This window comes from Brassica napus, chromosome C7 (assembly GCF_020379485.1).
Source record: "Brassica napus cultivar Da-Ae chromosome C7, Da-Ae, whole genome shotgun sequence".
Taxonomy (NCBI): Eukaryota; Viridiplantae; Streptophyta; class Magnoliopsida; order Brassicales; family Brassicaceae; genus Brassica; species Brassica napus.
In genome coordinates, this window is record NC_063450.1 from 8,047,200 (window position 1) to 8,060,158 (window position 12,959).

At 33.3% G+C, this 12,959-nt stretch overlaps 1 long non-coding RNA gene across 7 annotated transcripts; it reads right to left on the reverse strand.

Moving 5' to 3' along the window:
- Positions 1–9,873: 9,873 nt before the first annotated feature.
- LOC106368869 lies at positions 9,874–12,651 on the reverse strand. Of its 7 annotated transcripts, XR_007326170.1 has the most exons (10): positions 12,182–12,646; positions 12,051–12,096; positions 11,716–11,955; positions 11,546–11,618; positions 11,294–11,340; positions 10,975–11,027; positions 10,819–10,871; positions 10,581–10,696; positions 10,260–10,477; positions 9,874–10,114 (listed from the first exon to the last, which is right to left on the reverse strand). It is a non-coding gene; the product is annotated as an uncharacterized LOC106368869 (long non-coding RNA). The 7 variants fall into 7 exon arrangements; XR_007326171.1 differs by having other exon boundaries at positions 10,956–11,027; positions 11,131–11,340; positions 12,051–12,651; XR_007326166.1 differs by having other exon boundaries at positions 11,131–11,340; positions 12,051–12,649.
- Between the last annotated feature and the right edge of the window lie 308 nt (positions 12,652–12,959).

Here is a 12,959-nt window from a genome sequence, read left to right on the forward strand (position 1 = left end):
AAGGCGTTCTGCTGGAAAATACGGTGCCCCCCAAAGTTAAAACATTTTCTATGGCAAATTGTGAAAGGCTGTATAGCAGTCAAGAAGAATTTGAAAAGTTAGGGGTCAAAAGCGAAAATATGGAAAAAAGTAGGAACCAGTTGTGGAAAAACAACAAAGAATGAATCCTTAGGTGCAATAGACAAAAGGCATCGTCGTTTAATGTTGTTGTATTGGTCAGCCTTGGATGGTTATAATTAGACCAGCTCAGGCTACACAAATGCTTACACCTTTGTATATATATATTAAGTAATGATCAAATGCATATAATCATTAGAAAATTCCCTCGCTTCTTACGTGAATGAAACAAAGAGCAGGGGCACCGTAGTCTTTTAACAGTGTCTGGGGATGGGCCTGACGTATGGGCCCTCGTTTTTTCCATCTCCGCAAATTACCACATCTTTACGTAATTTATGTGCAATTCGCTCATAAATACATCCCTCAGAGGGAGTGTTTTTCCTTTTGAGAAGATAGTCTCAACAATTCTTCAGAGATCATTGTACCATGTGTCTTTTTTATTGTAACAAAACATTAAAAATTAATACAAAACTTAATAAAATGAAAATATTGTTATAATAATGGTTAGAGACTCATTTTAAGAATTGACCAATGCTCTTAATTTAGGTCATGTTCGTCTGTACATCTGAAAGATGCATCCAGATGGTCCATCTAGATGTCTTATCCAGATGCTTCATTTGAGTGTTGTTAGTTTCTATATTTCGTCTATGTATCCGGATGAATCATCTGAATGCAACTATGTTCGTTTGTTTTTTTAACTTGCATCTACACCCAGACGGTTTTCTTAATAAACTGACTAAAATATACTTGTTTTTACATTTTTCGGTTTTGACGGAAAAATCCATTTTACGGTTTTGGCCGAAAAGTGAGCTTTTACGATTTTGGCCGAAAAGTGCGTTTTGCAGTTTTGAATGAAAAGCACGTTTCTACAGTTTCGACAGAAAATTGCATTTCACGGGTTTGACCGAAAAGTGCATTTTTTGCGATTTTGACGAAAAAGTGTGTTTTTGTTGTTTTGGCGGGAAGTCCATTTTTACGGTTTTGGTCGAAAAGTGCATTTGCGTGTTTGATTGAAAGTGTGTTTTTGCGGTTTTGGCGGAAAATGCCTTTTTGTGGTTTTGGTAGGAAATGTCTTTTTGCGGTTTTGGTGGAAAAATATGTTTTTGACGAAAAATGTGGTTCGCGATTTTGGTGGAAACATTTGTTTTTCTACGGTTTTGGCGGAAAAATGAGTTTTTGTGATTTCGGCGAGAAAACATGGTTTTTCAGTTTTTTTTGCGTTTTTACGGTTTTGCCGGGAAAGTGTGTTTTACCGTTTTGGTGGGAAAGTACATTTTTACGATTTTGACGGAGTGGCCAAAAGGTGTGATTTTACGGGTTTGGCCGAAAAGTGGGTTTTTACGAAAATGTGCATTTTTAGTTTTTTTTTTGTGAAAAATGCATTTTTTGCAGAAAAAAAAAGATTTTTGGTTTGAAAATAATATTTTTATTTTAAAAGATTATTTTCACCATTTATCATTTTAGATTATTTTTGGAATGAATGGCATTTCACAAATAATGGGAGGTATACGGTTAAATCAGGATATCAGATAGAACGAGTTTATCCAGACAGGGAAAGACCACCCTTAATGTTTGGACCCACAGTTGATGCTTTGAAGGCGTTCTGCTGGAAAATACGGTGCCCCCCAAAGTTAAAACATTTTCTATGGCAAATTGTGAAAGGCTGTATAGCAGTCAAGAAGAATTTGAAAAGTTAGGGGTCAAAAGCGAAAATATGGAAAAAAGTAGGAACCAGTTGTGGAAAAACAACAAAGAATGAATCCTTAGGTGCAATAGACAAAAGGCATCGTCGTTTAATGTTGTTGTATTGGTCAGCCTTGGATGGTTATAATTAGACCAGCTCAGGCTACACAAATGCTTACACCTTTGTATATATATATTAAGTAATGATCAAATGCATATAATCATTAGAAAATTCTCTCGCTTCTTACGTGAATGAAACAAAGAGCAGGGGCACCGTAGTCTTTTAACAGTGTCTGGGGATGGGCCTGACGTATGGGCCCTCGTTTTTTCCATCTCCGCAAATTACCACATCTTTACGTAATTTATGTGCAATTCGCTCATAAATACATCCCTCAGAGGGAGTGTTTTTCCTTTTGAGAAGATAGTCTCAACAATTCTTCAGAGATCATTGTACCATGTGTCTTTTTTTTTGTCACAAAACATTAAAAATTAATACAAAACTTTATAAAATGAAAATATTGTTATAATAATGGTTAGAGACTCATTTTAAGAATTGACCAATGCTCTTAATTTGGGTCATGTTCGTCTGTACATCTGAAAGATGCATCCAGATGGTCCATCTAGATGTCTTATCCAGATGCTTCATTTGAGTGTTGTTAGTTTCTATATTTCGTCTATGTATCCGGATGAATCATCTGAATGCAACTATGTTCGTTTGGTTTTTTAACTTGCATCTACACCCAGACGGTTTTCTTAATAAACTGACTAAAATATACTTGTTTTTACATTTTTCGGTTTTGACGGAAAAATCCGTTTTACGGTTTTGGCCGAAAAGTGAGCTTTTACGATTTTGGCCGAAAAGTGCGTTTTGCAGTTTTGAATGAAAAGCACGTTTCTACAGTTTCGACAGAAAATTGCATTTCACGGGTTTGACCGAAAAGTGCATTTTTTGCGATTTTGACGAAAAAGTGTGTTTTTGTTGTTTTGGCGGGAAGTCCATTTTTACGGTTTTGGTCGAAAAGTGCATTTGCGTGTTTGATGGAAAGTGTGTTTTTGCGGTTTTGGCGGAAAATGTCTTTTTGTGGTTTTGGTAGGAAATGTCTTTTTGCGGTTTTGGTGGAAAAATATGTTTTTGACGAAAAATGTGGTTCGCGATTTTGGTGGAAACATTTGTTTTTCTACGGTTTTGGCGGAAAAATGAGTTTTTGTGATTTCGGCGAGAAAACATGGTTTTTCAGTTTTTTTTGCGTTTTTACGGTTTTGCCGGGAAAGTGTGTTTTACCGTTTTGGTGGGAAAGTACATTTTTACGATTTTGACGGAGTGGCCAAAAGGTGTGATTTTACGGGTTTGGCCGAAATGTGGGTTTTTACGAAAATGTGCATTTTTAGTTTTTTTTGTGAAAAATGCATTTTGCGGTTTTGGTGAAAAAATGCGTTTTGCAGTTTTGGCGGGAAAAATGTGTTTCTCAGTTTTGATGGAAAAATGTGTCTGCAGAAAAAAAAAAGATTTTTGGTTTGAAAATAATATTTTTATTTTAAAAGATTATTTTCACCATTTATCATTTTAGATTATTTTTGGAATGAATGGCATTTCACAAATAATGGGAGGTATACGGTTAAATCAGGATATCAGATAGAACGAGTTTATCCAGACAGGGAAAGACCACCCTTAATGTTTGGACCCACAGTTGATGCTTTGAAGGCGTTCTGCTGGAAAATACGGTGCCCCCCAAAGTTAAAACATTTTCTATGGCAAATTGTGAAAGGCTGTATAGCAGTCAAGAAGAATTTGAAAAGTTAGGGGTCAAAAGCGAAAATATGGAAAAAAGTAGGAACCAGTTGTGGAAAAACAACAAAGAATGAATCCTTAGGTGCAATAGACAAAAGGCATCGTCGTTTAATGTTGTTGTATTGGTCAGCCTTGGATGGTTATAATTAGACCAGCTCAGGCTACACAAATGCTTACACCTTTGTATATATATATTAAGTAATGATCAAATGCATATAATCATTAGAAAATTCTCTCGCTTCTTACGTGAATGAAACAAAGAGCAGGGGCACCGTAGTCTTTTAACAGTGTCTGGGGATGGGCCTGACGTATGGGCCCTCGTTTTTTCCATCTCCGCAAATTACCACATCTTTACGTAATTTATGTGCAATTCGCTCATAAATACATCCCTCAGAGGGAGTGTTTTTCCTTTTGAGAAGATAGTCTCAACAATTCTTCAGAGATCATTGTACCATGTGTCTTTTTTTTGTCACAAAACATTAAAAATTAATACAAAACTTTATAAAATGAAAATATTGTTATAATAATGGTTAGAGACTCATTTTAAGAATTGACCAATGCTCTTAATTTGGGTCATGTTCGTCTGTACATCTGAAAGATGCATCCAGATGGTCCATCTAGATGTCTTATCCAGATGCTTCATTTGAGTGTTGTTAGTTTCTATATTTCGTCTATGTATCCGGATGAATCATCTGAATGCAACTATGTTCGTTTGGTTTTTTAACTTGCATCTACACCCAGACGGTTTTCTTAATAAACTGACTAAAATATACTTGTTTTTACATTTTTCGGTTTTGACGGAAAAATCCGTTTTACGGTTTTGGCCGAAAAGTGAGCTTTTACGATTTTGGCCGAAAAGTGTGTTTTGCAGTTTTGAATGAAAAGCACGTTTCTACAGTTTCGACAGAAAATTGCATTTCACGGGTTTGACCGAAAAGTGCATTTTTTGCGATTTTGACGAAAAAGTGTGTTTTTGTTGTTTTGGCGGGAAGTCCATTTTTACGGTTTTGGTCGAAAAGTGCATTTGCGTGTTTGATGGAAAGTGTGTTTTTGCGGTTTTGGCGGAAAATGCCTTTTTGTGGTTTTGGTAGGAAATGTCTTTTTGCGGTTTTGGTGGAAAAATATGTTTTTGACGAAAAATGTGGTTCGCGATTTTGGTGGAAACATTTGTTTTTCTACGGTTTTGGCGGAAAAATGAGTTTTTGTGATTTCGGCGAGAAAACATGGTTTTTCAGTTTTTTTTGCGTTTTTACGGTTTTGCCGGGAAAGTGTGTTTTACCGTTTTGGTGGGAAAGTACATTTTTACGATTTTGACGGAGTGGCCAAAAGGTGTGATTTTACGGGTTTGGCCGAAATGTGGGTTTTTACGAAAATGTGCATTTTTAGTTTTTTTTGTGAAAAATGCATTTTGCGGTTTTGGTGAAAAAATGCGTTTTGCAGTTTTGGCGGGAAAAATGCATTTCTCAGTTTTGATGGAAAAATGTGTCTGCAGAAAAAAAAAAGATTTTTGGTTTGAAAATAATATTTTTATTTTAAAAGATTATTTTCACCATTTATCATTTTAGATTATTTTTGGAATGAATGGCATTTCACAAATAATGGGAGGTATACGGTTAAATCAGGATATCAGATAGAACGAGTTTATCCAGACAGGGAAAGACCACCCTTAATATTTGGACCCACAGTTGATGCTTTGAAGGCGTTCTGCTGGAAAATACGGTGCCCCCCAAAGTTAAAACATTTTCTATGGCAAATTGTGAAAGGCTGTATAGCAGTCAAGAAGAATTTGAAAAGTTAGGGGTCAAAAGCGAAAATATGGAAAAAACTAGGAACCAGTTGTGGAAAAACAACAAAGAATGAATCCTTAGGTGCAATAGACAAAAGGCATCGTCGTTTAATGTTGTTGTATTGGTCAGCCTTGGATGGTTATAATTAGACCAGCTCAGGCTACACAAATGCTTACACCTTTGTATATATATATTAAGTAATGATCAAATGCATATAATCATTAGAAAATTCTCTCGCTTCTTACGTGAATGAAACAAAGAGCATGGGCACCGTAGTCTTTTAACAGTGTCTGGTGATGGACCTGACGTATGGGCCCTCGTTTTTTCCATCTCCGCAAATTACCACATCTTTACGTAATTTATGTGCAATTCGCTCATAAATACATCCCTCAGAGGGAGTGTTTTTCCTTTTGAGAAGATAGTCTCAACAATTCTTCAGAGATCATTGTACCATGTGTCTTTTTTTTTGTAACAAAACATTAAAAATTAATACAAAACTTAATAAAATGAAAATATTGTTATAATAATGGTTAGAGACTCATTTTAAGAATTGACCAATGCTCTTAATTTGGGCCATGTTCGTCTGTACATCTGAAAGATGCATCCAGATGGTCCATCTAGATGTCTTATCCAGATGCTTCATTTGAGTGTTGTTAGTTTCTATATTTCGTCTATGTATCCGGATGAATCATCTGAATGCAACTATGTTCGTTTGTTTTAGAAAGGAATGAACAATAATTTTTTTAGTAATCTAGACATGGACCCAAGGGACACACTCAAATTGGCAGAGACGGAGTCAATACTTTGGGCGGAAGCACATGTATCGAACATAAATAGGATAGGAGCCCAGGTCGAGGTTACGACTCTCCCATCAATCCTAGGGAGACGGTGTTTTACAGATGGTTCCTGGAAGGAGAATGAGATTTTCTCCGGACAAGGTTGACCGAGTACTTTAAGAGGATATAATGGGATATTGGGAGAAAGGAAATTTCGGGCTTGTCTATCTCCTCTACATGCGGAGATAGAAGCACTACTCTGGACAATGGAATGCATGAAAAACTTACGCTAGTTTCAGGTTACGTTTGCAACGGATTGTTCTCAGTTGGTGAAGATGGTTTCGGAACCAGAAGAATGACCAGCATTTGCAAATTATTTGGAAGATATCTATGTACCAAGGACACAAAATTCAAGAGCGGATAGCCTAGCACGCAGTGTCAGGAAGCAGCCGTCTTTCGTCGTTCACATGGATCAAGATCTCCCGATGTGGTTCACAGAGTCAGTATGAGTCTGTAGTTGATGACAAAAACAAATACTGAACTAGATATATCTGCATTTAGATGCACCATGAAAACTCACTCTTGTTTGGATGAGAATTTGAGATGAGATTTCAAAAATTCAGTTGGGTGATCCATCTGAATGTTGCATTATAATTCATTAAACGAACATTGATTTGCATCTTCACCCAAATGGAACACCTGGGTGAAGCAAAAGAACATCACCTTGCTAGTCTGAATTTAAGTTTATTTGTAAGCACTTCTATGTCTAACGTTCTCTTATAATTGCTGGATAATGTTTTTTATATAGGCTAGGAATTTTTACAGTTAACGTTCTCTTATAATTGCTGGATAATGTTTTTTATATAGGCTAGGAATTTTTACGGGCTACACCCGTGTTTTTGTATAAAATTTAATTTAGTTATTATATATGTTTAGAAATTGTTTATATATTTTGCAATCAATTTTAAAATATCAATCTGGTAGCAAATTTACAATGGTTTGTATTTATTCATTATCCGGTGACTAATGAATTTAATTTAGGATTTACAATTTGTTGTTTTTTTATTTATTGAAAACCATATATATGATAAGTAATATGGATAAAATTTAATTCAACTAATTATGATTTAAAAGTAATTTTTATCTCATTTTATAACCAATAGTAAAATTTATAATTGATTTAAACTTTCTTTTGACCTTAGAATAAATGATTTTTAACGTTACAATCCCTCAACTAAGTTTGTTTAGGGTAAAAACCCTCAAACTAAATATTTAAATAAAAAAACTCTCAAACTAATTTTATTTAATGAATTAACCTAGAAGGTCATAATTACTTTTGCTACCGCTAAATCTTTAGTTTATGAGTTTTTAGATTACCTAAACATAGTTGAAGGGTTTTACATTAAAAAAATAAAAAAATCAGAATTTTATAATATTATCAAAAAATTAGTAACTTAAATTTTCAAAATTAGCATTTTAATTTTTTTTTGTAAATATATGAGTTTGATGTGTGTTTTAACATCAACATTATATATGTATAAATTTAAAATGTAACAACCGAGAAAATATAATAAAAATTATCTAAAGATTTATTATTACATTTTCATTAGATAAATATATTTTTTATTATATTTTATTGTTTATAATATTTTTAATCTTTAGTAATTTTATTACAGGTAAATATTTAGATAATATTTATTCTATTTTCTGGGTTTATACATTTTTAAATTATACATATATAATGTTGATGTTAAAAATTCTTCAAACTCATATATTTAAAAAAAAAAAAAAATGCTAATTTTGAAAATTTCAGTTACTAACTTTTAGATAATATTATAAAATTTTGATTTTGATTTTATTTTTTTATTTTAATGGTAAAACCCCTTAATTATGTTTAATTAATGTATAAACTCCTAAACTAAAGATTTACCGGTAGTAATGGTAATTATGAACTGTCCGGGTTTAATTCATTAAATAAAGTTAGTTTAGAAATTTTTTTGTTAAATACTTATTTCGAGAGTTTTGGCCCAAAACAAACTTAGTTGAGTGATTTTAACGTTAAAAATCCTAGAATCAATGAGTTCCAATACCAACTAATTTAGATTGAATCAAAAATTGATCCATACTTTCAGATAATATTATTCTCCAAACCAGTTCATGAAAACACATTATAGATTTTTTTTAAAAAGACCAAAGCAAACTAAATAACAAACTTTGTAAACAACAATCGCCAAAACTTGATATTTAAATCATATAAACCAATAATGAGTCTCCAAATTAAGAATTTCGACCTCGTCTCAAAGACGATTATCTTATGTTGGTGTTTACCGCTTTAATGATTTTTTCATAATAACTCTAATGTTTTAATTAATATGTCATTTTGGAGCTTAATAGGATTAATAGATCTTACGACGTTGCAGACCAAAAGATCACATGCTCTTATTTTTTTTCTCCAAACAGTTGGCTAAAGACCAAGTTGTTTGCAGCCTCATAGTAGGGAGTAGTGCTGGGCATTTAATCCATCAATTTTGATTTGATTCGTTATACGTTTCGATTAGATCTAAAAATTCAGATATCCGTAAATTATTTAGAGAAAAGCAAATATTAAAAAACAATATCCGTTAAAAATGAAGCAAATCACAAATACTAAATAATTTAGAATCGGGTATCCACTCATAATTTTGTACAAATATATGTATACCTACAGTTGAATATACAATTTAAAATATATGTTTATGTAATATTATTTAACATATGATTTAATTAATTTTATTAATAATATTACTTATAAAAGTATTAAAGTAAGAAATTAATATTAAACCTTTATTAAAACTGCACTTTTAAAAAAAAGCTATGTTTTATAAATATATAATTAATTTTAAAAATTTATGGAACATATAATTTCAGTAATCTTACTTCTGAAAACAAACTTGTATAGTTTTTTTTCAAGATTTATTTTTATTGAACAAAGTGAATGAAGTATCTCTAAATATTTGCAAATAACTGTAATTGTTCCGGTTATACAAAAAAACGGATATATGTATTTTTCAGAATCAAAAAAAATAAGAAAAATTAGATATCCGTAAAATATGAAATAAATCACGAAAATTATGGTAGTATTCATTCTGTGACTACACCTTAGTAGAGAGAATAACGTTTAAACGTTACAATCCCTGAATCAATTACGATGATTAGACAATGCAAACAAATTTTCTCACACATTTTATTGAATTAACGTTCAAGAAAGAAAACCAAAAAAACAAAGAACAGCATATAAAAGCAAATTAGGGAGAACATATTTGAAGTTTTAGGGAAGAAACCTAAACAATAAAATGTAGATATGGGTATCTGGGTGGATAAAGCACCACTTGTATTCGTCCTTTGCTTTTCTCAGCTTCTCCATAATCTTTTTGCTGCATCTTTTCTGAAATCTTTAGATTTTCTTTGGAACATCATCAGCTATTTTTCCTTTTTCTGGGCTTTTACTTCACCTTCTTTATGTAAAAATGACAATACAACTCTTGTTTGTTGGAACTACTTAGGAATAATTTGTGTTCATTACTTATGAAAAAGCAAGACGATTATAGCCATTGGTGGTTTTCCTTGTGTGTTGCTAACAAAAGACAATTTGTCACTCTCTTGATTCAAAAGAATATTCATAACGCATAACAACCACTTCTAAGGTTGAAGCATAAACTTAAACTTAGACGAAGCTCCTACATTCACTTGAATGAATATTTTACTTTCAGGTGTGACATTAGGTCTTGGTTTCATTATCTAGATTGAAAAAGAAGTTAAAATCTATAATCACAATCGTATGATTACAGCATTTACGAAAATAAACCCTGAGTCGTTCATTGTAGAGATGCTTGGGTGTGTTGCCCTTATCTTGCTCTGATTTCAAAGCACTGACCAGATTCGTGCTTTTCTTCCACACGTCCATGAATCATAAGCAGGCATCCCTATGACATTGATGAAGCAGAACACGAGATATCTAAGTCTATTCAAAGATTCTTTCAAAATAAACAATGAAAGAATAGGTGAAAATAAACCGTTAATGTCACTTAAACTTAATGCTTATGTCTTTCTCTAAGGTAAATGGCAAACCTGGCTCCCTGTGCCATTTTTGGTCCTTGCTCGTCATATTATTCTTCATGCTCATTATCATGGTAATGACTATGACCATGTTTGGTAAGACTGTTCCTGCTCTTCTTAGTTTTTTTCTCTCACTTTCTTGAACAAGTTATTTGCTCCAATCTCTTGATCCTCTTCTTCCTCTTTCCCTAAATCTTGTCCTGATTTCAGATCTGATATACATCTCGCATCTGTATTTATAACATTGACCAAAATCCAGTCAAATTCATTTTTTTTTCACTTTTTAAGTTAGAATATATAGATATATAATGAGGAAATAGGTTAAGAAAGTACCTTATAGCATCTTCTCGCTCTGTTTCCCTCTGAAGGTATCAAAATTCGTCTGTCTTTATTATTGTACTTTCTGCAACACTGTAGTCCTTGTCTACAGAACTATCATGAGTTGAACCCTGATAAACAATTCCACACTACCAATCAGATACTTACCTGATAAACAATTCCAACACTGCAACACTGTAGTCTCTTTTTTTAAACAAACATAAAAGAAATATCTTTCAAGCAAACGGTATACTTTTCATGAGATGCGGTCGAACAACAGTTTGCTTGCTAGAGGTGTGAATCAGGCTGTCAAAGATAGAAGACGATGGAATTAATTTTTTTTCTCAAGAGAGGAAAAAATGAGAAGAAAATCCTTTTAGTTATAGAAACCATTTTGGTTCTATGTAACCTCATAAAGGACAATGGATTTCTCCTCGTTGAGCTGTAGCAATGCCTTCCTACCTGATTTACATTCTCAAATATTGGTTAAACTGTAAGATCAGGGGCCAAGAGGCAAATAAAATCTTAGATATTGGCATCTAAAAAACATTGTATCATTATATACCATTTTATAAGGGCAATAGAGCATTTTTAGTGGCAACAACCCATTTGCTATATAACCCATTTGAAATTATAATGTTGGTGTTTTATAAACTATAAGTTAGCTATAAGGAGGATACATCTTAAGAATGACAATGTTGTGAGCATAAAAAGCTCATGAAGGCCACCTCGGTCTCTTGTGATCAAGTAATCCATCTCATGTGCAATTATCAGACTGCAAATGAAATTTAAATGTGAAACAGGTTTCAGTATAGCGGGTCATAAGAAAGAAAAATAACCTACATTATTTTTGAGCTGGATGATTGTTGCTTTTGAAAGAAAACAAAATCTGAAGTTGGTGTAATTCACTATTCACTAAGCATCTCTATTAAAACGAAACCAAGAACTGGGGAGGGTATTTCCATTGCATAACGTCTTACCTTTGAGAATATATATGTTTTCTGTCAGTGACGTGCAATTAACAGACATTGTTTCTACCCAAGGCAAGCCTTCCTGAAAGAATTTATAAATGGAAATCAACCTTTCATGATAGATAGAAGATGCTCACATGAATCACAAGTCCTGAAGATATAGACACAATACTGACTACCTGTTTTGGCCAGTGCTCAGCTTGTAATCTTACTTTCTCCATCCAAAGTGACTTTTCAATTCCAAGGCAGCCACATAAGTAAAAGCTCCCAGCCTTGTTCTGTTGATGGTCAAGATACTCCAAACATTTACCATATGTAATAATGATAACTGGGAGCTTTTAAACTTCGTATGGAATATGATCCCCAGTTTCGTTTTCACGTATCTGCCAATTAGGTTGTCCGCCATAACTTTTCAAGATCTAAAATATTGGAAATGAAATGAAATGTCATATCTTTCCTTCAAACTTGTAAGATTTCATAGTATCAAATAATTATAAAATATATGTACACCTACCTCAATTTTCCATTCCCGGCTTCATAGCAATGGTTCACCATCGTATCTGTTGGAGCTAAGATGTAAACGGCTCAAATCAAAATCTTCAGAGGTCTCTATGGCTGGATCTTTCCATAGGCATTGACGCTTACCAATAAATCTCATGCGATTAGCTTGCTTCTGCTTCAATTATTTCAGTTCATAATCTTATGACGGTTAGCAATCCTTTCCTGAAAGGATAGATAAAACACCAAATAACACCAAAACCCCATAAAGGGGATTAGTGTTTTTATTTGCAATTGAAAAACAAAAATTGAAGGTTCGGAGAAAGCAAAGTGAACTGAAGAGACGACCAAATTTGAGCAGGAAGTGGGTTTTGATGCGTAAATAGTGTCACCATGGAAGTGGTGAGCAAGGAATATATAGAGGCGAAACCAAGAATAAAAGAATACAGTATATAGCAATATATGAGAAGCTGAAGCGTGAGTGATCATGGAGATGTTACTGTGTTTAAAGGATGATTAATTGAAAGAGGATGAGAGAAGTCGTAAATACTAGTAGGCCTGCGAGTTCGGTTCGTTCGAGTACTAAGAGCATGAGCAGCAGCGAACTGATGATTCCCGATTTCCAATGTTTTTTTTTATTATTTTAATTTTTTTTTTCGTTTGACTTAAAAAAAAAAAATAATAATAATAATAACATAAACGAACCTATCGCGGGCCGCCACGTGTTATGAGGCCCGTGAAACAGTAACGAGACGGTATCACTCCGGTGAACCTGCACAAGCCGGGTTCATTAAAATCTGATTATTTTAATATTTTTCGCCTCGAAAATCGTGTGAACTTTACTCATGATACTTCAATGCGGATGGTCTAAGGGTCAGGTACTTCGGTTCTTTGGTTATTTCGAAATAAAATAAAATTGCCGAAT